Source organism: Camarhynchus parvulus, chromosome 2 (assembly GCF_901933205.1).
Source record: "Camarhynchus parvulus chromosome 2, STF_HiC, whole genome shotgun sequence".
In the NCBI taxonomy this organism is placed as follows: domain Eukaryota; kingdom Metazoa; phylum Chordata; class Aves; order Passeriformes; family Thraupidae; genus Camarhynchus; species Camarhynchus parvulus.
In genome coordinates, this window is record NC_044572.1 from 6917207 (window position 1) to 6944627 (window position 27421).

Below are 27421 nucleotides of genomic sequence, written 5' to 3' on the forward strand. Positions count from 1 at the left end.
AAATACTATTGTGAAATATAAACACAATATAAGCAGCATAGTAAGCAACACGCCATAGCACAGGCACAAATAATACAGATCTTCAAACACCTCTAAAAGCTTCTGTATGAACAGGCATATCAATCTCTAGGGGTGTTGATGAGGTAGAAATTTTAAGGTTTTTGTTAGAAATCCTGCTAACAGTAATGTGCCTAAACCTTTTTTTCATCCTTGAAGAAGAGTCTTCTAACCTGGAGTCATAAATTTGCCTTCTGACAATTACAGACAGCTCACAAAATAGCTCCAAGTAATTATGAAAGAGAACTTTCAAACTTCTGTTCAAAGGATTGTTAAATTACCATTATTATTTGGGACAATGATCATTACTGTTCAGCAAAATGTCACCTATTTTTATTTGAGACCACTACCAACTATACCAAGCTGGTTTGAATATTTTTTCTCCATGCCAGACTAAATTAAATATTCAATTTAATATTAAATACATTAATTAATGCTACTTTTTTAAATTATTGGGCAGGTTAATTATTTTTTCAAGTCTTAGTTATTCATTTCTTTAGTATGCTCTTAAAGAACACCTTTCAAAAAGTGAAGTTAATAAAACAATGATGTTTCCAGCACTAGAGGAGTTCTTCTACCTGATGATCACCTTCACTCTCCCACCCTCCAGGCTGAGCAGGGATCAGGCTGTGTCAGAACTGCCAGCACAGGAGTGATCTACTGCTCAGCCTACGTCATATGATACAGGTCAGAGTTATAAACAAAATTGTCTCTGTGTCACATGAGAGGGGCACGTCCCCAGCCAACCCTGCTGGAGCAACTACTACAATGGAAGTCATCCAAGAGGACCAACTGATACCTCCAGGTCAAGTTCCTTTGAGGCCACCATCCAAGGACACAAGGCTGCAAGCTCATTTCATTTACTGCCCTGCAACTTGCACAAGGTCCTCAAGTTCTGCAACTTCTCTCCAGCTGCACAAATATACTCAGTGTAAACATTAAAATGTGGTTTTTGGTGTAATAGGAAACCCATTCTCAAAATCTATGTTCACTGTGGAGAAAAACAAGAAAATGTTCAAGATTCAAATGGGCAGACCTGGCAACTTACAAATTATACTAAGTTGAATTAACACTGATTGAATTTATACCCAAATTCAAAAGAGATTGTTTTCATCCCCATCAGTTTGCTTCATTCATTAGAGGTTCATGAAAGTCTGTGCTGAAAGCAGCCAGGGAGAGAGCAGAAGTAGGAAAGGGTTACTGGAGAAGGAGGAGAGAAAATAAAGCCAGTAGAGCTTCTTTTAGTGACAGTGCAAGTAATGCTGTCTAAAAGGATTTGGAAATCATAATCTGAATCCCTTTGCTTCCTAACTTTTTTTCTTTTTTTGCAAACCACCAGAAAAAAAGTAATGAAAATAATCAGAAATGATACTGCAGCTGATTTATAATGGGACTATTTGTATATTTACCTAATCTTTTCTGAGCACAGACCTTCTGGAATGACAGCTTCTTAGATATTTATACTTTTATTTCAGCTTGCTTTTTACATATACACATATGCTTCTAATTAACATTTACAGCATGGAAATTCAGTTCTACTCACCAGACCACACCACGAAGCCTTAAAAATTATCTTAATCAAACGTTTCAGAAGTACTTTCAGGTACAAAAAGCTGGCAGAGCAGCTCTGAAAGAGCTATACTGGCAACCACTTGTGAAGATGACCCAAACAGGGAAGCACACACATGAAACTTAATGGCCCTAAAGCTACTCATATTTATCCAAGTACTGCCTTGGTGTCACGACAGGACAGAGCAGTTCCTACTCAGAGCCACACAATAGTGTTAAAATAATGATTTTTTTCTTAAAGAATATTCTGCATATTTTTTTTGCAGTATTTTTGCACACTGAAATTTCTCCTTGAAGTATCTGAAAGCCTTTATGCTAACAAAAAGAACTACAATTGAAGTATGCCATGGCCTCAGAACCTTAGAAACCATTTGTCTTTTGCAATCAATGCATTAAAGATAACGTTTGAAAAGAATCTTCAACCACAAACGTGTTCAACATTCATTACACCATCTATGGAAAAGCTGCTACAGGGAGTGCTATGAGAACAGAAGTCTGACTGCTCAGAGATTCAGTGGACACAATGCCAGAATCATTATCCATGCGAGCCCAATATCCCTAACTATCACTCAATAACCGTAATTGATTGAAGCCCATCTTTCAGAAAGCCACTCACTTTGCCATTCCCTTTGTCGTTTGTTCCTCCTTCTGAATTCGTGCTCATTTCCTCTGTCAACTTCTCTGGTTTCAGCTTTCAACCACCGGTTCTTGTCCCTTTTCCTCTTACCTTAAGGATCCCTTAAGAACTCAGTGTTTTCTCTGCCAGAGATATCATTCACTGTTCTCTAACTACTACTTGTTTTTAGGGTTTAATAAACAAACAGACTGAGCATCTCCACCTTCGTCCCCAAAGCAATCTTCTCCAAGCTTTCTACAATCTCTGGTCCTTTCATGACTTTTTGCCAATATTTCGGTCTTTCAGCCATGGATATCTGAATCACACTGAAATGGCAGCAGCAAATCTCACAATCTCTATGATAAACAGAGCTTCAGTGCACAGCCACAAACATCCCACACTTCAAATCTCTTGCCAGAAATGCTCCTTTCTGGACTGCAACCCCATCCCTAAATCTCTACATGGCAACACCGTCCCCTCTCCTTATTCTGAAGAGCATTCTGTTCAACTGCTCTTCTGCCTCTTCCCTGTGCTCATGCATGTCATTCCATATCCAGATTTCAACAGCAGTAATTGTTATTAATATTGACTAATACCAGACTACACTGCTGGAGGACCACCCAAAAAACCCAAAGCAAAGCGATGACAGTTCCCAAAGACAACAAAGTGCTTGGTCAGCCAGTCCTTAAACCAATTACTGCAGGCTTTATTCCACTGAATAATTCAAACAAATAGTTTTAATCAGAGTATAAAACACTGTTAAGCCCAGCACCTTTAAAGAAATCCATTTACATTACATCTCCATAGAAAACGATGGATAAAGGACCACATCAGATGACCTAATACCTACATCAAAGGAAACTTGTAAAACTCACGAAGTGGATAAAAGGATGAAAAGGAAGGGAAAGGATAAAAAAAAAGCCCACCAAACCTAAGAGTTCCTGCCTCTACAGAACACAGCAAATGTCTTTATTTCTAAAACAAAAAGTATCCATATCTGCCCAAAAGTCATGCCTTCCACACTGTCATCATTTTATTGGGAACCATGGGATTTCACTATCTCACAAAAGTAAGCAGTATGTATTTCAATACACTTTGTAACATAATAAAATATTCTACCAAAATTACAAGATCTAAAAAACAATTACTTTATTGCTTCTTACAACTTTTTCACTGTAAAATTCAACTCCAAGGTAGTAATTGGCAGGGACAAAATTATGTAGCAATTAGGGCATGACAGCAAAAGCAAACAAGAACTGAAAATGGGTTCGACACTTCTGGTAACAAGCAGGTAATTATCACAGCAGCTTGAAAGGGGCATAATCAACCAAACTGACATCATCCCTCCCACATAATAAAATGTGAAATCCCTTTACGTGCAGTGTAGCTCTTACACACAGCTGGTAAATGCTGCTAGTCTAGTCTCGATGTTTGTGTCTGCAGAGCAGCTGAGGTTACATTTGGGATGGTTCAAGAGTAGATAATTTTATCTATTTGTTTAGGATGGTAATAGCTATTACATGTTTTCATCCGATGTGGATTACAGATACTATCATTAGAAAACACTATTTTATAAAATTGCCCTCTCTTTTCTAAGTATAACTTTGTTTTCAAAGTTCCTGAGAAAGAGAAGAAAAATCTCTGCCTACCGTTACATTTTCACCACCATCCCACAAGACAGAACAGGTTTAGTATTTTTAGCATAGAAATAGAAAGTTGCTAGCTTTAAATACACTTCATTATTAACTACTCTATTTTACCAGCAACACTTTTTTCCCGAGGATGCATTTGTTTAAACTCAGGTGTGAACCATTAACTGTTGTCTCAAAGCAGCACTGTGCTGTGGACATGCCTGTTGTTATCTCAACAGTGTAATTACAAAATAAACAGTAAGGTATTCATCTTCATCATGTATTTGAAGTAATTAAAATACGATTTAAAAGCCCATTCATTTATCTGCTGTGCCCTTTCAGCACTATTTTACTGCGAGATTCTCACTCTCATCAGTGCAGTGCTTGAAAACCTATCAGCCCAAAGTGACTCAATCAATGGTGGCTGTTCCATCCCTTAGAGCAGGCTGGGGGGAACCTCCTTCTCCCCTGTTTTGTATATTCCTACCCCGTGTTCTTCTCCATTTTCTCTCTCTTTGTGTTGACAAATCCATTTACCTCCACGCTGTCTGTCAATACCATTAACTCGCTGCTCCCACCTTTTTCCAGCTCATTAACAGCAAGGCCAACCCAACACTAATCCCTAAGTCTGCCGTTAACTATTTCCACACAGCTCCCACCTTTCCATGGCTTTCACTCCTTGTTCCTTGGATACCAGCAATTTCAAACACACCGGAATTGCAGCTCCACTTGTATTGATTTTTCATTACAAATTTCCACCAAACATTTACAGACTATCTGCACCTATCATTTTGTAAACTATGCTGCAAGTACCATAAGTAAAATGAATTATTAACCCTTATTTTCTTATCTTTTAGACCTCAGTGCTAATACATCACAACATGAATTCTTCAGACAGCTGTTAAGCAATCTATTTTTTATCAATTTTTTTTGTTATATTTAGACTTTTTTTTTTTTTGCACAAAATTCTCATGAAGATAACACAAAGCTGGCTTCCTGGATTTTAGCTTCTGAAAAGTATTAGGGCAGTTTGGAGTATTTCTTGTAAAAATTAAATTTCATGAGTGTGTCACCTAAACATGGCATGCCTTGACTTGTGGAAGGTTTGATTTACTGACAAGTAAAGCAGATGTGGGCACAACAGGAGATATTTAATTGTTGCTATATGTTACTGACATGATAAAGATGTAAATACTATACCAAACCTGTCTTTTTTCCTGCATATCTAAACCATTTAAAATCTCAAATTATTTCAACGGGTTAAAATTATTCAAGATGTATTATCAAGAATTCTCTAAACTATGGAGAATTTTCTCACTCTGAAGTGATAAAAGCACAAGTTTATAAATTTAAATCTATACTATAGCGAAAGGAAATGTCAACCTCAAAGCTAAAAAGGATAAAGACTAAATAAAGACTCACAGAAATTCCAGGCCCCATAAGCTCCAGAAAAAGCACATAAAGTCATCTGATAAAGTGACAAATAATTGGTTTTCTTTCCTGCATCTGGATCCTACAGTAAAGGTGACATGCTTGGTTTAGGGTCCCTAAGGGAAACTTTCTTCATCTAAACAGCTGGAAATAATGTTTTGTTGGGGAAAGTACAGTGTTTTGAAGTAGAGATCCTTCCAATGAAAGCTCTGAGAAGATGCCAGGAAAATGGAGTTAATAGTAACACCAAAAATTTTACCTTCTCTATACACAGACACACCCCAACACCTTATTTTCTTACAGCCAATTCTACATCTCAATCTGCAGATATGTTGAGGGTTTCTTTCTTCCAAAAATGAGATCAGAAGTTGAGGTTTAGCTTCCATTGGAAAACAAAATAAACGTGGGCATGAGTCTCATTAGACACACCCCACATTAGCACACCCCAACACTTAATTTCTTGCAGAACATAACTAAGTTGGTAATGCACACCATAAGAACTTCAGCTTAAAAAATAAAACAATAACACTGACCAAGTGTTCTACCATTAAACAGAATCTCTTAGCAATGCCACTGAACTCATGGTTAAGCTTAATACAAAATATCACCAAATATAAATTTTATTAGCTAAATACATTTCTGTTCTTCCTCTTCCAAGTCAAATGCAAGTCTGTTTAAATTTTTAGCCTTGGATGTGCACATTAAAATAAAAATATATGAGTATGAGACCCTGACTCAAAACCATCACAACCTGCACATGCAGGGCTGAGTAATTAACCTGTGTAGTTTGTCAAGGACTGTCTAAAAGCCCTTTGATTTTTATGTATTCTGTTATCAGCATAATTCAGAGCATTTAGATGAAAAGTCTATACAATTCTAAACTGTTATAGTAGCTTTTTTTATGAAATCCTAGAAATTCTGATGAGTTCTTTATGAATTCTTCTGAAGAACTGTGTTCTTTCAGGTCTCCTTGGCCATAAATTTTATATTCGGGTTCACTCAAAAGAAATCATAAAAATTAAAACTGCTGAACCTACTAGCTAGTAAATATACCATCACTACAACAAACCAAGAAAGAATCCATCAATGGATTTGATTTTTAAAATTAGTGAAAGCACATCTTAGAAAACATACTGCTGAAGAACGAACGGCAGGGTGAAAAGATCTCCGAAAAATGTCATCCACTCCTAAACATCTCAGATAAAATTTGCTACCCTATTGCACCAGCTGCAGAATTCCATCTCTGCTGCCTTCTACACACTTGGAAGACTACAGGAACCCAGTTTCACATCATCAGGAAAATCATGGGCCAAATACAATGGTGGTCTGACACGTTACTCACCCACACCTCAGTAAGAAAAGTTTCCTTTTTATCAAGAAAAACTTTCTTGATAAAAGAAAAGAGATTCATTTCAAAGAGACGTAACAAAAACTACCAAGGCCAACCAGTTCTTCAACATGACAAATGTATCAAAAGAAAATCTACATAAAATAAATGTGACTCAGATAAGCAGCTACTATCAGTTTACTACAGGTACCAGGTTTGAATAAAGCAAAATGAGTTAACAGTATTCCCCCACAATCAGATCTTTAATACTTGCATTAAATCTAAGGAAAACAGTAAACTCCTATTATACACTTTTAAAAACAAATTTATAATAGAGGTATGCCTGAAGCTGCATCATAGGAAAAAAAAATAGCCAACAAAGTATTTAGAATTTTCAATCCTATTATTCAGGAAGATCTAAGAATACCCAAATATTTTTAAAACAATAATAGAAAGTGAAGCCACATTAGAAAACCTCCCCCTAAAGCCTGCAGTTACTGCAGTACTTCTTAAGGCAGAGTTTCATGACAAAAATACTCATTTTGTGCGGCAGAGACACACAAAAGGATTCTTCGGGATGCCAAACACTTTCAGAACTCTCCAGTGATGACTCATCCTGTTATGTATACAAAGCTTTCATTAAAAAAAAAAAAAAAAGTCAGTTGGCATCATTACAGATCCTCAGTTAGCGATCTTCAACTTACTGTTAGTTCTTGTACAAAGTATTCCAAACACTGCAGTGAAGTATTCTGGTATGCTAATTTTGGGGAGGAAAACGTGCAACTTAACTTGAATGGCCTTTCTTCCAGGGAGTTTCTACTCTAGTTCACAAACGGCTCCAAGATGGCCTCAAACAGAGTTTTGAGCTACACAGAAATTCTTTGTTGCTCCACAGCAGTTCCTTGCCAGTCGCGCTGATCAACTATTTTGCCAAAACCAGAAAAATAAGTCTTTCAAAATGAGTCTTGATGACTGGAACAAAAAGAACCACTTCTTAAAGGGAAAAAAAAAAAGAATAAAAAAAGGCAGGGGGGGAAGGGTAGTTTAACTGCTCCTAAAAACTTTGAAAGCATTCCTCCTGGATATCTCCTCAGAAGTGCTGTTTTAATCTCCCCCACCCCAAATTACTTAATTTATTTAGATAATCTGTTGTTCTGCAACAAAACCACAATAAACTAAAACTGCCACATAGATGCAAATAATTGTGATGAACTGTGCTGCTCTACTGACAAGCATTTTTTAATAAGACAGCTTTCTTTTTTATATATACAACTTGTTTGAAATGTGGTGTTGGTTTTTTTAATTGGCTGTTGTTTGCTTTACTTATACACACGAATGTTTGCAAGATGTACTGAAACCAGAAGCCTCCCACAGCACTACACACAGCACAGCGAGCCTGAATCTCACTCCATCCATTCTTTCCAGACTTTTCCAAGTCAAGTGGGTGCTTTCCATTCCTGCTCATCTTCTACCTGCAGGCAGCCACCTCCAAACCCAGGTAGGGAGGAGTTTGGGCTCAAATAAGCTTTGACCTCCTCAAACTCATCTCCAGATTCACTCCACACAGGCAGCAAGCCTGGAGTTTGCAGCCCTCCCACAGCATCGTCTGGCCCAACTCAAACAAACAAGCGAGACAGAAATAATTTCCTTTATGTTCAATCCCTCCAGTCACTCACTTCTCTAATAATTCAGTTCCTAGTGTTGATCCTTTTCTAAATATGGCCACATAAGCATAAGCAGCGAGTCTCAGTGCCAGCTATGCAATTTCTCTTTCCCACTGGGGACAAGTTTTCCAGCATCTCAGATGTTTTCAGAACAGACGCCTCCCCCACCACTGCCACATATACATTTTATTTTATTTCTTATGAACGCCTCTTACCCACAGCAGTTACAAGTGCCAAATCATCTGATTTCACAGAGTGTCAAAAGAAAAGCCAGATCTAAGAACTTTTATAGCATTTTCTATCTCTTCTTCCTCTGCAACATGTTGATTTGGAAATAATACTCTTCATTTGCTCAAATTCCAGTGGCTACAAGAAATCTGCTGTCCCTCTCCAGTCATTTGCACTGATCACAGGACTTAATCAACTACACCGTGTTTCTCTAAGTTTAAGCTGTCCATGGGTACTGTCAAGGCTGCATGTGATCAAAGATACAAACTAAATTTGTGGATTCATGCTATGAGTCTCTAGCTTTAAGCATACTGATTTCCATGTTTCACAAAAAATAAACCTAAGGAACAGCCCATTTTTTACTGCTTCCACATGAGCTACGAAGGCTTGTGTTAGAAAGCGTAACAAAATCCTTTTTATTTTTTTAATTTAGTTGTAAGTTTTTGTTATTCTCTCATTACTTATGTACTACCACAGGTGGTCATGGCAAATTACCAACATAATTTATGCCAGTTCTTTAACTGCAAGTCTAGCTTACTAATTAAATACCAGAAAAAAAACCCCAAACAAACAAAATAAAACCCCACACCCCAGTCTTCAGCAGCTTAAAAGCAAAGGTACAGGAAAGCAGGAGACACCCCCAGACAACAACAGAAGCTTCATATTTGTCTTCAGCAGATTATGTTTAAATGAAAGCAGACACCATTTTCATTTCCTTGCATTTAATCAGAGGTGGATAGAAGAGGGCAGAGGAACAGGGAAAGCCTCTTCAGCAGAGGTTTGGACAGGGCTGGGATCTGGGAGGTGAACAAGGAGCCTCACAAAAACCAGGAGGCATTTCCAAGCACACAGCACAAACATAATGGAGGGTCCAGCATGGGCTTGGCTCCACAGAACAAACAAAAGGGGATACTTTAATCATATTTTAATGAGGCTTTGCACGTGACCTGGTCCATTAGATGCTGAAATGCTGCTGCAGTTACTCTACAGCCACCTTGGCATTTGGTGGCTAATGCTCCAACTGGCCTCTACGGTACCCCTGAGGAAGGAAAAATAAATAAAGCTGCTGCAGCAGCTTTGGTTGATAACAGCATTAATACACTGGGGGTTTGAAAGGTCTGTAGATCCACAGACATCAGCATCATCAAGTATGAAACCTTAACTCAGTAATAACCAGTTCTATCAGGAGACATATTAAGCAGAATAATTAAGTCAATTTAGGTTATATAAAAAACAGGTTCATTACCCAAATACGAATATTATTTAACTAATAGAATGAATCAAAACCTAAGCTATGCAGTAGACATTTAACATTAGAAAACAAGATGCCGTGGTTCCTTAAGGCTGCAAAAAATGAAAAAAAATTCCTGCCCTAAGAACTGGAAAGAACCCTAAGAACCCTAATAGTCCAGAAATCCTGCTTTTGGTGTCTATTTGTCTCTTAGTGCCTTCAAAAGGCAGTCCTCTTACACACATACTATTTTTTTTTTAGTTTAAATAAAATTTCCCTGATGTGCCCCAGCACTGTCAACCACATCTTTGGAAAGCACATAGTCTGGTTTTCCCACACATACATTTCCATGCATCCTGACAATTATAACCACAATTCACATTGAAAAGGTTATCACAAAATCAGCTTTTACCGTCTCTTCCAAGACTTACTACACAGCACTGATGCTAGTAGGTAGAAGGATCAAGAAAATCCCAAGAAAATCCCTGCTGTTCTCACACTGTGCAGCTGAACTGTGGAACTCCATGCCCAGCACACTGGAAGTCTGTGTGACTGAGAAGAGGCTGGACACATCCTAAGGAGATTTTTATGCTCAACAGATCTAACACAGCAATACTCTCCTTGATCCCAAAAATCCCACAATTCTTTCCCAGTCTCCTGCAATTAGGAGTTTGGGGAAGTACCATTACAAAATTACTTTTGTCTTACTTTCCTATTAACCACTGCAGGAAATATGATGATGGGACATCCACATCTCTGATCTGACCCAGCACAGATGCTGTTGTGAAATAAGTAATTTCTCCAAATTATTTTACAAATAGACTCTGAATCAAGAAAGCTCATCATACTGCCCAGATTACTGTCACATCTAAAAATTCATCTTTAGCAACACTGAAATTTATTTCCAGCCTTGTATTCAATATCCTGTACTCTGAAAACTGAACCTGTGGCTATGCAGCTTTTAGTGGTTTATAGAAGTTTTATTCCTCCAAAAGACTGATTCCTGAGACTCCCATGTGAGCTTCCAGAGATTCAGTTCTGCATGGGGGGAAGCAAAGAAAATGCCCAAGCATCCTACAGACCTTCCCATCCAAATCTTTGTCCATACTGCACTGAAAAGGTCATACACCTTACCCCTTACTCAGGTCATTATCTACCACAGCAAAGCAACAATCTTGAGGCAAACTTCATGTCACACAATCATGCTTCTTAACAAGATGCTTTCACTGTCAAAGAACACCTATTTTTCTTGTATTTAAGCAACAGGAAGCTCTTCTGGCAGATCAGTGGATCCTCCTAAGTCACAGAATTTCTTACACAACATCAGAAACAAGTTAAGCCCCCATGTCCTGTAAATACAATCACTTGACATTTCGCTGCTATCATCTGAAATAATACTCAATCCATGAGCATTCCAACTCTACCTTTATATAGGGAATTCATAATTTTTTGCTTCTTCTTGTCACTTAAAGACTACCAAGAGAGATTCATGCAAGGTTATTCTGCCCCCCACCTTGGATAAAGTCCTGACTTTGAGCATTCAGACTCATCTTTTTGATGGAATTTGACAAGCATCTTTGAATACCAGGACCAAAGAGCCAAGGAAGGAGTTTTATGAAAAACAGTTGGTGTTTGACTGCTGGCACTTTCCTCCTCATTCCTAAAAGTTGCTTAATTTCACCCATCTACTTTCCAAAAGGATGTGGTCAATGTTCATGAGGAAACCTAGTAAAAGACAAAGTGCATTATGCAGAATGCCATGACCTGGATGGTTCTGACTTGGTGGGTGTGTACTGGGATGGCACGGAGCTCTGTCAGTAAATTTCACTTTTGCTGCTCAGGTAGAATCAGGGTAGAGGATGATCTGCAGAAAGTTTCGTTCTGGTAAGTTTAGCAGGCTTAGGAGGCTGTTGGAAAGGCTGGAGAGGAGATTACAGGAGAGATTATTTCAAGATATGTCTTCTTTCAGTGCAAGCTGCAACCACTGAAAGGATTCTGCAAATTGAACTCCCTAAAATGCAACCACCTCCCCCACTCCCATCCTTGCTTCTCCTAGAGCCTTAAGAGACATGATCCCACCACCACTGCTTTTCTGCCCCTAACTGTACCACTACAGCACATCTTCCAAATTTCTCACAAGTAATTCTGTGTTCAGAGGATGTTACAGAACGGTCAGAAAAAATTGCCATTATAAACTGCTGAAGAGACCACAACCATCAGTGGGTTTTCCATTACAAAGAAGGCCTGGCAAGACAGCCTTCCCTAGAAAAAATCTACTGCTCTACACCTACAAATGTTTGTCTTACCTACCAAGACAGCCAAGTAGCTCTCCTTTACCTGCCTCCTGGCCTGAAACTTCTGGCACAGGGGGTGGTGAGAAGTGCAAGGACAAGATATGGAGTACTACATGCAAAATTATTCAGCTTACATCACTCTGATAAAACTGAACACATAATATCAGTTTCCCAGATACCGATTGTGTTTGATGAAATCAAGTACCTGACAGTAGGATGGGTCTCAGAGGCATGAAATACATACCTAGCTCAGGAAGAAATAAGCCTAGTTCTCTCTGAGTGACCCCAAAGTGTCCCTTTTTTTTCTGCACACAACAGGACTGTGATTCTTGCCAGCCTCTGCAAAGCAGTGGGAGTAAAACATGACTAATTGGCCAGTAAAAGAATAATAGAGAAATCAAGAACAAGTTTATGCAATTTATAATTGTTGTTATTTCAGCTTAGCACTGTTTCACAGAATCTAAGTTGACAGAAAACTGTTCTCACATTTTCTTGATATCAGAAGAATGAAAAACTATTCCACAATGCCTGGTTTATTTTTCTCTGAAGCATCCTCTTCCCCACAGTTTCTGATCATGCAGAGCAGCAATTGGTTAGCACTATTCAAAACAGTAGGTGCAGAACAGTCTAGGCTATCGAATTCTTACTTGTACTGATGAATGTTTACCCTCATGACTATTTTATTTCAATGGAAAACTTTCTATTGACTTGACTTGTCTTTGAAACAGAATTGTGTACCTTCGAGAATACCCCATCATGCTGATTAATAATTAAATGAATCCATACAGTACTTATTCACTGACAGTCCTTTATTTGGAGGTCCAGAGGCATCAATAATGAAAACTCCTCTGTAGTATGGGCAAAGCTGTCAGCAGCAGATGTTGAAAATTAGGCAGCCATGAGGAAAGAAATAAATATAATATAGGATGGTTTAGATATCAACTGTATGTAGGTCTATCAATGATCAGGGGAACTGCCTCTCCCTAACCTTTCCATCTCTCAGCTTTCACCAGAGAACACAGCAGCCAACTATCTTCATCAACATGGGTGAATGCAGATATCAAACTGGCCAGAGCAATCCCTGGCTACACAGCACTGCCCAGGAACTCTGACTTTCTGGTAATAAACTAAACTAGAGTCAACTGATTTCAAAACATCCCCAAGGGAAGCAATAGAATAGCCTGAAATAGAAGCTGTTCACCAGTTCAGCTCCAGGATTCTAAAACTTTCTATGGAAAACTGACACAACCATCTCAGTTACTGAACCACAGGCATCAAGACAGGTTCAATATCTACACATATTTCTGAAAAATGGAAGAAAGTAACTTACTAACTCCTCATAGCTAAACATTCTTCATCATTCTAGGTGGATTTTACTATCTGAGGACAAATATACCAGAGGAAAAAAAGAGATGTGTCTAACTATTTTACATCTTGGTGACTAATAAATACCTGAACAAAATCTGCAAGGCAGACCTGCTCTCCTCAGCCCAGTTTCAAGAATCTTTTAATGCAGGATTGTACCCTGATAGAAACAAACTACCTCAGGAATCTTCCTGACTTCCTCACCATCACTCTCTTCTTCTAAGAACTAAACTTCAAGTAGTAATAGTTGTTATTTCTGGAGCTGTATAAAAATGTCTTCACATGACTCCCTAGACTGTATATTTTTCTTAATTTAAAAATCTGAGCTTCCTTTAACAAGGTGAAAACAAAGATGAAAAGGAAACAGAAATGAAAAGACAAATAAATACACATAAGACTAAGCACTGCTTACAGGCAAGCTACATCACCAAGGTGGATTAAGGTGAAAGAGAAAGACTGAAGTCCATGCTCCTCAATCTCCATCTCCCATCTGTCTTACAGATTATATTCCTGTAACTCTGGGTTCCTCTCTCCTGAGCATTGCAAACCCACGATGATTCCAAAAGCCCTCTACCTTGTTTCTGTATCCCTTCCTATGTGCAATCAGCCCTCTACTAAAATACTGCAAAGCCAAAGTGAAATGTTTCCAACAAGAACAGTCTCTCAAAGGTTAATAGTAGTACTTACTGCTCAATCCTGCCCTCCATTTTATGGCAGCCCTGAGCATACACTGAATGACTTCTGCCACAACTGTGACTAAACCTTCTGTACACAAGGCAAGGCTGACATGGCAGTGACAACACCTAGCACACCTATTATTTGACCCAGATCAAGGACCTTTGAAAAGGTTAGAAAATATTCTAGGTTCATTCATTCCCTCATCACTCTCCTTGACCACTGCTGGTGTCTTCTTGCATGCTAAATACATCCTCAACAGTGCCACAAAACCATGCTGACAAAATTGCCCCACTCAAGCCTGAGGGCAAGATGACTAAAATAAAGCTCCAACCTTATTTCTTCTGATTGCTCCAGATACACCATCCTTGTATAGTCCCATCCAACCCATCCCTTCCCCCTGCTCCATCCTCTTTGTTCCACCAAATACATTACATCCTTTCACCCTGTTCCTCCTGCTTCAAAAAAGCCTTCAAATTGTATTAAACTCAGTACCCTCACAAGTCAGTTGATTCAAAGGCAGTCGATTTCTGCAGAACTGTAAGCCTAAATAAGAATTCTGTTTGAGGTTTTCTGAATTCTGGAAAAAATACAGCTCCCTTTCCTCCTGGTCTAACTCCACCTCAGACAGATCCCCCATGGAATGATTATTCCCAGAACTGCCCTTTTCAGGGTTTGTCCCATTTTTCTCTATGGGACCTGATGTTACATGCTAACAGGGAGAGCAAACTGGTTAACTATAAACTACATATAAACTATATAAACCAGGCAGTAATAACCTGCTCTCACATGCACTTCTTCCTGAATGGAGTCTTCCAAAAGAAAACCACCTTCTCTTTTTATAGCATGGGGGCATTTCGGGCCCAGAAATTAAAAATAAGAAAAAAATTAAATTAAAAAGAGAGAGAAAAAGGAAGATGCAGAGTAAAAACAACATGGAAGTGTCTATGGCTGGAAGGAACACACTGAGCTCCATCTAAAACAAAGAATTCAATCCTGAAACTAAATTATACCCAAGAACCGCAAGTCCTGGCTAAACAAACAAATATATACACAAGTAGACTCTTCTCTTCTTCCATGCCTTTTCTAATTAAGTAACATTACACAAGTATTCACCTTTTAATGCTTGGAAATCAGGATGAAAACATAGGACAAAGAGGCCAGTGTGAAATCTTTTATTTTCTAGCTGTATTACAAAAGCACCATCAGCACAAGCCACATTTACTGTGTAACACTTCTCCAGTGAGTACAAACAAGAGGGAACTTCCCTGACGGAGAGAAACACAGAGTGCTATGACTAACTTCCAACAGACCTTATGGAGGAGCCAAATATCCTCCAAATGCATGATATCCTCTATGCTTGTGCCTGGCTTTGGACCTCAACACTGAGATGAAAAAAAAATTCTGACGAGGAAGGCCACATATAATTATGCTCCATTTTTTTTAATCAAAGATACTTCCAAAAGACAAAGCTTAACTGTGATGTTTCGCCGCTCAACTCCATCTGAGATGTCAGGAAAAAAAAAAAAAACCTGTCAAGACCACTAAAAGCCACATCTGTTTGCTGAATACATTCCACATCAGATTACCAAACACAAAGACACGAACGCTGTCAAACAGAAGGCGCTCACCTATTCCCAGAGGCACCTGACAGCTCCTCTGCCACGCTCTCCCCACCCAATTTCCATGACATTTCCTGGCTCTCCCCACCCAATTTCCATGACATTTCCTGGCTCTCCCCACCCAATTTCCATGACATTTCCTGGCTCTCCCCACTCAATTTCCGTGACATTTCCTGGTTCACCTCGGCCGTCCTGGGGAGCGCCACTGCGGCACAGCAAATGCCATGGATGGCAAGGAGACATCTGATATCTGTGATATCACACGCTGGGATCCTGCCAGAGAACCACAACATGCCAAAAGGATTTCGCAGAGGAAAGACAGAATTATAAAAGACTAGCTGAAGGCCCACTGTCAAAGTGGATTTTAGGACTTCTTCAAACACCCGATGTCCCACGGTTTCCAGAAGCTTTAGTAATTACTGAAATTGGAACAAATAAAACAAAAGAGTATCTTTCAGCTTGTTTAGAGGATGTTTTGGACAACCCTCCAGAGCCAGTCCCCCATCCTCTTGGGCAGTGTGTTTTACACTAAATGGTACACACCAAGTACATACTCCTCCATACTAAGAGTTTTCCATCCACACTTTCAGAACAGGAAACCAGAACTGCAAAGCCGTAAGGTTTGACAGCAGTGATGAGAAAAGAATACTTTAACCACTATTTTTAAATGGCTGAATAAATTATATACAGTATGCCTGGAAATATACATAAAGCATATACTGAATGGTACTTTGAGCCTGAAACAAATACATAGCTGCTTTTAACTTCTGCTCAGCCATTTACCCTTGAGAGATCATTTTCAGGCAAGTCCAATGAACAGTCACATTAAGAAACTGTACATGATGCAACTACTTTCTACTGGTATATTATGTAAATGACAATAATATCACCCCCTGTGTCCTCTACTCCAAAAAAAAAAGCTTCCAAAGAACATTTTGCCAAAATTCTGCAAGAGTTTCTGCTTAGGAGAGAATAATATAGAAAAAAAAAGGAAAAAAAGGAGAAAAAAATATAAGTAACAGAGTCTGACAAAATAATTATACAAAATTAAATACTACTCCTAGCAAAACAAAAATATTTTGACCTAAAAGCATCTATATTTAATGCTGACAGAATATTAGGCATTACTTTACACAGAACAGACAAAACAAAAGAAGAGTCATAAAACAGTTTATAAAGATGGCCTGTAAGTGAGGCAAGGAACTAAAACTAGAGATACTTGAACTCCAAGTATATTCTCGAAATAAAGGCCATTTACAACAAAGTGGTAAAAGATGCATAACCAAACCCTTTAAAAACAAATGTACAGTAGTCATCAGTGAAGTTACTGAATGGCACTTAGATGCAGCTGATCACACAGCACTGAGAAAAAAGTCTATCTTGTCTCCTACTTCTATCTTACATGTAGATGGTTAAAATATTTCCACTCAGCAGTCTGGAAGCTGCAGTTATTTTCTGTAGCAAGTGGATTTTATTGTGCAGGAGCATCAAACACCACACAAGACCATCACCATGATGTACACACAGCACAAAGACCCCTGCACGTAACCTCCAGCTTAGGAGCTGTGTGTACTTCAATACCCAGCATTGTACAGTCACCGAGAAAACCTTTAAATGTCTGCCCAGTTTTTCAGTTTTGCCATAGGAGTACAAACCCACTACTGCTTTATTTCTTCACATGAAAAATCCCCAAACCATTTTCATACTGATCTTCAGATCTTTCAACAGCTCTACGCCAAATAACGCTATTCTGAGAAAAAAAAATGAAGTTAAACAAAAATCTAAACTAACTCAGGAACGTTTTTCAATTATGTAAGAATCCAGCCAGAGTGTTAACTAATGATTTACTGGTGAGTGTGTAGTGTTTAGTGTCCAGAATGAGGCACTAAGACCGAGGGAGTTTTTCAGGAAAATACAAAACACTACACAAATTAACTGGTTCATATTTTGAAAGCATAGATTGTTATGCTGGGTGGGTTTTTTTCATCAACCCGCTACAAAGTAAGGCCACTGGAAAAAGGGTTAGCGAGCCTCTCATAGTGCCCAAATGAAAAAAAAATAGACTTTTTTCTCTACAGTTGTACCAAGTTTGTTAAAGCCAGCCAGTTACATAACACTTACATTGACTTATGACCTATTTGCTCACACAAAAATCATCATATATGATGGTCTGACCATCCATTATGCGCTAGAAACATAGTTTATTTTTTAAAGTGTTTTTATTTTTCTCTCTTAGTTTAGAACTACAGTTGAAAACATTGGGAGGATCACCTAGAATTAACACTATAAAGGTATGCTTTGAAAGCATGCAAAATTAAAATGGCACGTTCTTCAAAAATAGCGTGCACGGAATACTTCAAAATATTAAAGAAAAATTAACCCTATCTCCATTTTCCATCTCTCCAGTATTTACATCAGGAAGTGACAAAAAAATATAAAAGGAAAAATAAATACTTGCGCTATAGGTATCCATATAAAGTCGTATTTTTTACAGAATATCTGCGGGCACACGTGTGTAGGTGTACCCAGGGCAGTGCTGACCGGATGCCCGGCTGCGCCCGGGTCAGAGCGAGCGGGGCTTTTGTGGTTCTTTCTCCCACCCACCACCCTCCTTTTTCCTTATTTTTATTTTGTAAACGGCCGCGGATTATCCAGCGAGCGTGTAACTTGAACCTCTACACCCACGTCTGGACGCGGGTCCGGGTTTTTTTTTGACCGAACGGCGTCGAATTCGCCGTGCCGAGTGTCAGCGGCGCCCAGTCCCCACGCCAAGTTTGCCGCCCGGTCCCGGCGGGTCCCCGCTCCCCGGGGAGCCCCTTCCCGCTGTCACCGCCTGCCCTCGATACAAAGAAGTTCAGCGCCAGCCGTACTCACCCCCGGCGAACTGGCTCTGCGCGACATCGCCCAGAGCGGCGGAACCGCTCGCAAATCCCCTCTGGAAAATGGAGGGGCTGGTACCGGTGCGATCCGGAGGGAAGAGAAGTTATTTACATGCCAGGGCCCGAGCCCAGCGCGGAGCGGAGACGGCGATGCTCAGCGCTGCCCGCGGTCTGCCATGTTCGTGCCGCTCGCTCGGCGCTCCCCCGGCCGCTGCCCCGGGGCCTCGGGCGGCTCTACAGGGCCCCCCCCATGGCGGCGCCGCCGGGGAGCGATGCGCCACAGCCCCGATCGCCGCGGAACTTCGGCTCCGGGATCCTCCCCGAACCAGGCTGGGGCCGCCGGCGGAGGAGGGCGGAGGGGGAGGGGAGCGGGGGGAAGGGGAGGGGAAAGGGAAAAAAAAAAAAAAAAAAAGAGAAGGGAGCGAGGAAAAAAAAAAAAAAAAAAAAGGGAGCCGAGGGAGAGAAAGTAGATCCGACGCAGCCGGGCGCCGCCAATGTGCGGACCGGAGCGCTGCGGCAGGAGCGGGGCCGCCCGCGCTCGGGAGGCGGAGCGGCGGCGGCCGGAGGCGCAGCGCCCCCGCCGGAGGCTCCCCGGGCCGGCCCCCCGCCCCGCACCCCCGCGGGGCCCGCACGGCCCGGGGGAGAGCCCGGGGCCGAACCGGGAACCGAGAGCGGGAGCGCCCGGCCGCTCCCCCCGGCCGTGCCCGGGAGCACCCTCCGAGCGCGGCGGGCGGCAGCGCTCCCGCTCCCTTCCCCCCACGCCCGCACTTTCCCATTTAACAAAGCAGCGCAACCAAAAGTTACGTTTCCATAGACGCCAGCCGCTTTCCTGGCGGCCCCTCCTAGGCTGCTGGGGCTGCTCTGGGAAAAGCAGGGTTTCACGCGTGGAAGATTAACGTGGGACTCCGGGGATCGCCTTTTTTTATTTGTTTTCTCCTTTTTCCACTGAATCACAGGACCCTTTTGGTTGGAGATCAACTACTTCAAGCCCCGGCCAAGGCAGGGTCACCTGGAGCAGGTGACACAGGAACGCGCCCAGGTGGGTCTGGAATGACTCCATGACTTTCCTGGGCAGCTTCTTCCAGTCCTCTGCCACTCTCAACGTAAAGAAGTTCTTCCTCATGCTGAGGTGAAACTTCTTGGTGTTTAGTTTTGTGATTTCAGTTAGTGTTTTATGTTTTAGTTTTCTTTTTTTTCTTTCCCCTCACGCCCCCCCAACGTTTTCCAGGCTGCTTTACAATTCTCCAAAACACCCTGGAATGGACAAGCTAAGAAAGCAAAGCTTGACAAATGTCCATCTACAAATGGCTCTTTCCTAATCCTCCAAATGCTCCCTGCCAATTTTATTCTCCTACAGAGAGAAAAACAAATCAAGAAAACATTATGCAAGTGTCACTTCACTTGCATTGACAGATACTTGCAAACCAATGGGTCCTGCCAATTTGAGCAGTAATGCAACTACTTTTGTTCAACTTCCCTGCAGGCAAAGACCCCCAAGCAGCTGTTGTGTAATGCTTTGGTTCTGTCAATCTCAAGTTTTCTTAAAATTTAAGTATCAGACATCTGCAAGACACAGGTTGACACACTGATAACAATAATAATCTGACTTGTTTGCCCAGCGAAGTAAGACCATGCATCATCTCTATTTTCTCACTCATCTTAATTTTTTTTTCTTACCAAATTCTCTTCTGTCACACCGAGCTGCAGCTGGACATACTTAAACTTGGGCCACCATCTGTTGTGGACAAGCAAGAAAGTTGAGTATTGCCTTATGAGTACTGATTAGAGAAAGTCTCAATAAATGTACCTAAGAACTCAAAGATATCACTTCACCTCTAAAGCTGAACAAAACAAACCCAAAATCCCACACTGATTCACAGAATGGGATCTACCCAGGTAGAGGGAGTGGACCAGTGCTGCCTCTTCTTGCATTTCAACTGGAACATGTTCTAGGTGCCCAGCCTACAGGAAAGTTTTTATCAAACCCATTCTACAAAGATGAAGATAAAATTTTAAAATGAAAGCACTCACATGAAAAAATCTCCAGGTGTTTACTCTGAAACAAGTAACTATTGTATAAGAGCCATTGTGCCATGTTAGTACAGGTACGGACACATAAATATATTTGGCTACAAGGTGCTATCAAGCTCTGCCTTATCAGCACATCTCTGTAACCACACGTATTAGCACACTCAGTCTGCTGCAATGAGAAGGTTAAATATGTTATTCTAAGCCTTAGCTGAGATGGGGGATGTCAGGGGTTTATTTTGTAGTAAGTAAGAGTTGATTGTCTAGGTCCAACCACCAAGTGGTGAATTGCAAAGCCCCTACTGAGCCATTAATCACACTGCCTATTCCCTTTCACACTCACAGTCCTTCAGGCTCAGCCAGGACAAGCCCCCGTAGGACATCCATCTCTGCTGAGTTTAAACACTTTTCTAACCAGTAATTCTCAGATCAACTAAAGTAAGCTCCTCTTCAACCAAAAAAGATATCAAACAGCAAACAGAAGATGAGTGTTCTCCAAACTGTATTAAATAAAAGGAGTGTTTAGGGTCACTAGGTTAAGCAAGGCTGTGTCATCTATCCCATAACTGTGTCATCTATCCCATAACTGCCTGTTTTCATGAGCTTCCACTACAACCCTGGTGTGGCACCATTCCAGGTGATACCTCTGCAGCATGACTGACCCTCCATCAATCCACATGCTTGTCTGTGCTGCTGTACCTTAAACATGCAGGTATTTTCACATGCTACACTGTTAAAAACTTTAAATTCTAACCTAGAAGGTAATGGGTCACTTGACAAGTTTAAGTATGCTAGCATAAACAAGTTGTAATTTAGTAACAGCTGGTTAAAATAATAATAATAAATTACTCTCATTATTTCTCCCTGCTGCTCATGTGACCCAAGATCCAAGCTAACAGGTATGAAGCCATATTAGCTGGCCTTGTTCTTCCCCTTCTTTGGGGATGTACTTTCTCTCACGTCAAAGCATGAGATTTAGTTCTTAGTTTACTCTAAGACCACATTAATTGCCATAAAAATCTTAGGAAGGAAAAAGTGTAATTTTACTACAGCACAGTCAGATGTGGTCCAACACCAGTCATGTTGACTGATTACTACTTCTCCACACAAACTGCCCATAAATTGCATTCAGTAGGATTATATGTTCATCCCACCCCATACCTCTTCCTCCCAGCCTCGGAACTGTTCCCATTCAGCTCAATGTTGGACTGTGAACCAGACACATGGACCAAACCTGCTACAGGGCAACCCAGCAAGAAGGAACCAGACACATGGACCAAACCTGCTACAGGGCAACCCAGCAAGAAGGAACCAGACACATGGACCAAACCTGCTACAGGGCAACCCAGCAAGAAGGAACCAGACACATGGACCAAACCTGCTACAGGGCAACCCAGCAACAAGCAGCAGGGCTGGACACTGAGAAAAGGCAAAGAAATTGTGTCTGCAGCAGCTCCCTGCCCTGATTCACACATCTCCACAAACGTGTGTCACCATAATGGCAAGGCAGGAAGTGTTTATGCCAGTGCTTCTGCCAAGAAAATGTACATGGGAAAAATGGGACCAGTCGTCTCTCCTCAGACTTCTTTTTTTTTAAATAAGCAACAGAAGTGATAGATTTAATGATTAACATAAAAACTTATGTCTATACATATGGTGGACTGTTTTCTTCCCAGCTCAAATTGATTAACTCAAGGATGCCACTCTTGAGTTAATCAAGACACATTGAGCAAAGCAGCCCTATCTGTTTGTGATAGGCCCTGTTTACAATCCTAACTTTGAGAGAACGTTTCTTCACAGCAACCAAGAGAAATTCAGAAATAAAACAAGTCACCAATTCCAATATACTTCTATCAAATTCTCAGATGGAAATAGAAATAAAAGACATATAGAAATAAAAGACATGGACTTCTCAACAGAAGTATTACTTGGTTACTCTAAGTGGGTCATACATCTGATCTGATACTTCATTGATTTTAAAATGTAAAGACAGATATATTAAGAAGCTCAAAAATGTGTTTGTCTTTCTTAAGCATTTCCCTCAACTCCTGTCGACCTGCTATTTCCAAAATATTCAATGGGTTTCTAAAAATATTACAGTTGTAACAACTTGAGATTAAGTGCTAAGTACTGAGCTACAAAAGGACAAGAGCAGAAAAGGAAATGCAAGTATTTATCCTTTAGCCTGGCAATTCTACTGAAATGTAAAGGCATTTTACCTTCTAGCATCCCTTTATGCTTCCATGCTACACAGCAACTCAAACCACCCTCTTCTGTGAATTTCTCTGTAAATTCCAATTTCCATGCCAAAGGATTAAACAGAAGATGACTGACTCCTTTTTTTATTGCATTTGAAGGGGTTTGGAAGTTCTTAATTTCTAACCTGTATTACAACATTCTCTAGAGATAGACTCCATTTCTAAAAGTAAAAAATAAAATTAAAAAAGGTTCCAAACCAGTTCCAAACAGTATATTTCCTCTCCCCTGCTCTCTCTTCTTGTGAGCATGAACCAGATCATATCTAGACCCAAAGACAGGTTGGCAGCATGTCATACAACCAAGAAACATGTGAATTAACTGCATACCCACATTGACATATTGTGATAAATTAGATTTAAAGCCATTACATCTAAGATGCCATACCTAGCAAGCTTCCTTTTAGAAACAGAAATTGAACAGCAATGTTAAGTCAGATAATTAAAATAGCTTTCTAAAAAGAAAGCATCACATTCTGTCTTTTCTCGTGGTTTTGACTGGCAAGGTGTGGCAAATATAATTTCCAATTTCCTCCTGCCATGGGCAGGGACACCTTCCACTAGACCAGGTTGCTCCATGCCCCATCCAGGAACACTTCCAGGGATGGGGCAGCCACAGCTGGTCTGGTCAAACTGTTCCAGAGCCTCACCACCCTCACAGCAAAGAATTTGTTCCTAACATCTAATCTAAACCTGCCCTCTGACAGTTTGAAGCCATTCCCCCTTGTCCTGTCACTAGAGTTCCTGATAAAAATTTTCTTTATCCCCCCCCCCAAAAAAAAAAAAAAGATGAGCAAATAAATACAGAGAGGACTAAAAAGCAATATAGGTTAAAAACCACAAGTTCAAAAGAAGATGCAAGATGAGAAGAGGCAGAAAACAGAAATACCTGAACACTCCCAGACCATCAGAAAATGACTCATTGCTAGTGACATGCATTGTTAGCTGCTAGCACAGGCAGGACAAAACTGTTTTCAACAGTGCATGATGGAAATCTAATGAGAATATAAATTCTGACATATTTGCTTTAACATAATCAAAATAGCCCTACCCTTTTCTAGCAGATAAACTTTTAAATGTACTTTTTAAAAAGAAAATCTGGAATGCCAGGTGACACCATTTCTGAAAAAAACAATCCCAATGTGTAAGGAAGTAATAATTTATTTAGTGTATGTGGAAGCACACAGATTAAGAGATAAAGCAAGTTTCAAGTGACAAAGGAAATAAGAGACAATGAAACAAAGAGATTGAGTAAACTATTTTCTTTCCATAAATAATACAGGAAAACACCATCTAGGAAATAAAAGTTATTACACATCCTTCACTGTGTGAAAGCAATGGGTACCACAGAAATAATGGACATCACCATCAGAAGGGATGCTCATGGAGTAGGATCACACAATCACTCAGGTTGAAAAAGACCTCAAATGTCAGCCAGTCCAAGCTCCTCCTCAAAGCAGGTCACAGTCAGTTCCCAAAACGGTTTAAAAATATTTTGAAGTTCAATTTGTTATTTACATAGCTGTGTAATTACACAAAGTGCTGAAATCCAATGGGAGGACCCTATTTGCAATTACTTATGCCAAGTACAGACAACACAGATCACGGCATAAAGGTGATACTCAGACAACCTAAATCACACCTGAAAACCTTTGTTTAGTATTTCCTATTAGACTGCCCCTGCCCAGACCCCAGTCTATCCAAACTGCATTTCAGAGATAACTACTTCACTCTTCTGACTAAGCATAAGGACCTCTGCAGAATTTAAAAACACTTCCTCCTTTCATCAGCAAGTTCCTTTAGAACAGTAAAATAAATATAATTATTCAAGTTTTGAAAGAAAACAATTCAGACAGAAACTAGACCATCACAATGTTCCTAAAAAAGAAACCTAGGTGGCATGACTACAGGAGCTAAAATTCAGCCCCTGCCCTGTCCCCAAGGCCCATTACTAATAGCTGTTATGGAATATGCTCCCACACCACATGACGTGGTCACATCCATGCAGATATAAATATATAAATTCCCCAGGTTCAGTTCAGGCTACACACTAGAGGACACAAAAAAAAAAAAAAAAAAAAAAAAGGAGAGAGAGGAAAACCCCAGAAATATTTAACAACTTAACTGAACAACATTCATAGTCTTTAGATAAAAGCCAGCTAAATGTCTATCACAATACTTTTCCAAATTCTAGCCACACGAGGAACACAGTACATCTGAGAAGATATGGAATAGCTGAGAGCCCAAGCTTCAACTCAAGTTTAAACATGTCCAAGACAATTATGACTTCACTTTTTCTAAGTGTGAGCATGTTAACTAAGTATAGACGAGAAACTCTCAGTGGTCTAAAAAAGCCTTTAAAATAGCATGGTCAAGTTAACAGTGTAAAAACTGGTTATTTCTTTTCTATCAAGACAGTCCAAAGCAAGTAAAATGAGACACATGAATTTAAAAAAAAAAAAAAGTAAGCAGAAAATATTCCTAAACAAATATTTATTTACATTATCAGTAATTTAAAACCCCCACTGACAGCATCTGGTTAACAAGCCTTGAGATCAAGATTTTCTGCTTGTCCATAAAGTAGGTTCACAACCAACAGTACTTTCTCTGTTCTGCTCTACCAATGTATCCTTGTCTGAAAAGACCACATAAAGAGCACATGAAATGTGAGTTTACCAAGCTTTTATATTTATTCTTTACCAACTAATATATTTGAAATGAATGTATTTTCAAGCCATTCACAGCATACCACAAGACAAAGAATACTCTGCCATTCCATTAAAGAAAGAGACAACAGCATAGCCAGACATGAGCCAGCCCTTAGTGCTACATGAAAGAGCTCAGAGATTATTTCTTCAAATAATTTTGCTTACAGATCATTTATTTCTTGAGTTACCCTCCCATTTCTGGGCCCAGTTCTGTCCTAAAGGGTTTCTGGAAGATGCAGGCAGAAACATAAATTAGAACTCCTGCTGAATGTGTTTTGCACTTTCCTTTGTATAGATCTCTACCAGGATGCCTGATGCAAGGTTAATTACTCAAAACATGAACCAGGAAACATTGTGGAGCACTGAAATCCAGCATTTCCCAGAGCCTCATGGCTTGTACATCCCATTCCCTCTGCTCCCTCTAGAGCAATTCTGCAGTGAGCTGCTCCTCCTAAACTCACATCCCTATGGGTTAGAGAACATTAACTGTGGCACACTGTTTGCCCAGGAGGCTGAGAGTGAAAGTGATGAGAATTCTATCAGTTTCATTGAATTCCTCCTTGATGGAACACCACCAACAAAACAAATCCAGTTATGGTTATACCAGTATATAAAACATAGCTGCTGGTGGTGGCCTTGAGGCTGACAAGCACAGGACAGCTTCCATCCACACTATCTCATTCCCAAACTCCCACACAAAGCAGCCCCACACAAACTATGCTGGGAACAGCGTGGGGACCACAGGAAACCTTGGGCCAGCCTTGAGAACTGTTTGGCAAAATGGTCAGAACTGGGTGAGCACCACTGGAACCGTGTGACAGCAGAGACAACACTGGGGACAACAGTGTCCAGCAACTCCAAACATTCCCAGCTGGGTTTTTCACAACCATGGACAAGAAGCTGAGTGCTTCATGTGCCAGAACACTATTGCTGGCTACAGCCATGCCCCTCATCCATACAAAACACTAGCACAGCCACAAATTAGCACAATTAGAAATGGAAAAAATTAAGGAAACTGAAATGATCAGTTCTTTTTATTTCAAAATTCCCTTTTCCAAGTTTTTCTTCACAATGAAAAGCATCTGGCCCATTTCTAAGTTCTAGTCTCATCCAGTTCAGTGGGCCACGGTAAGAAAAAAATAGTCACTTGCTTTTATTACAAGTTAAAAAGCTGGAGGTGAAACAAACACATAAGCAACAGAGAATGGGAACTAGGGAAAAAGGAACTGGGAAGGCTGGGAGAGAAAAATCTGAGGAAGCTGCTGAGGCTTTGGAATCAGCTAGCAGAAGTTTTCAGAGCACGTATCTCAGAGGGTAAGACGAGGCCTTCATCATCCATACGTCTAATAGAAAACCAAAATATCAGAACAAACAGCCCAACATGTTTGTGAAAACGCTGAGGACAACTGTTTCACAAAGTTGAGGGTGCCAGAAGAGCAGTTACTTCACACTTCACTCTATTAGGGCAGGCTCCATTTTAAACATCTCAATGTGTACAGTGATTTGGCTGGAAGTGGTAACGAGAAGCACTCGCTGTGCCAAGGAAGGGGGAAAGCGAGAGCAGCAGAGAGGGAGAGCAAGTTTTTATCTTCAATTAACTGAAAGAAGAAAAGCAAATTTCAACAAACTCTTTGAACTTGTTGCTAGAATCTCTTGAGACTACAATTTAAAGGAGGACTGGCAGTTATTGTACTGGAATGTGCACAATGGCAAAGTATTCCAAAGCAGGGGAGAGATAGGAAATGTATATGAACAATACAGGCTACATAAAAGCAGCCAGTAATAAGGGTCTGAAACTAGAAAGAATCATATTAGGAATGGAAACAAGGGCATTTTAATGA

The 27421-nt window shown here is 40.3% G+C and overlaps 1 protein-coding gene across 7 annotated transcripts in view; it reads right to left on the reverse strand.

The window, feature by feature from the left end:
• KMT2C (lysine methyltransferase 2C) overlaps nucleotides 1–27421 on the reverse strand; it is a 189118-nt gene that overhangs the window by 151976 nt on the left and 9721 nt on the right. Inside the window, exon 1 of one of the 7 annotated variants that reach the window (XM_030964033.1) lies at nucleotides 18585–18957. The exons of the other annotated variants lie outside the window; for them this stretch is intronic. The gene's annotated coding sequence lies outside the window, so the exon portion shown is untranslated. Of the gene's footprint in view, nucleotides 1–18584; nucleotides 18958–27421 lie in introns of those variants that run through there. 7 annotated transcript variants of the gene reach the window in all.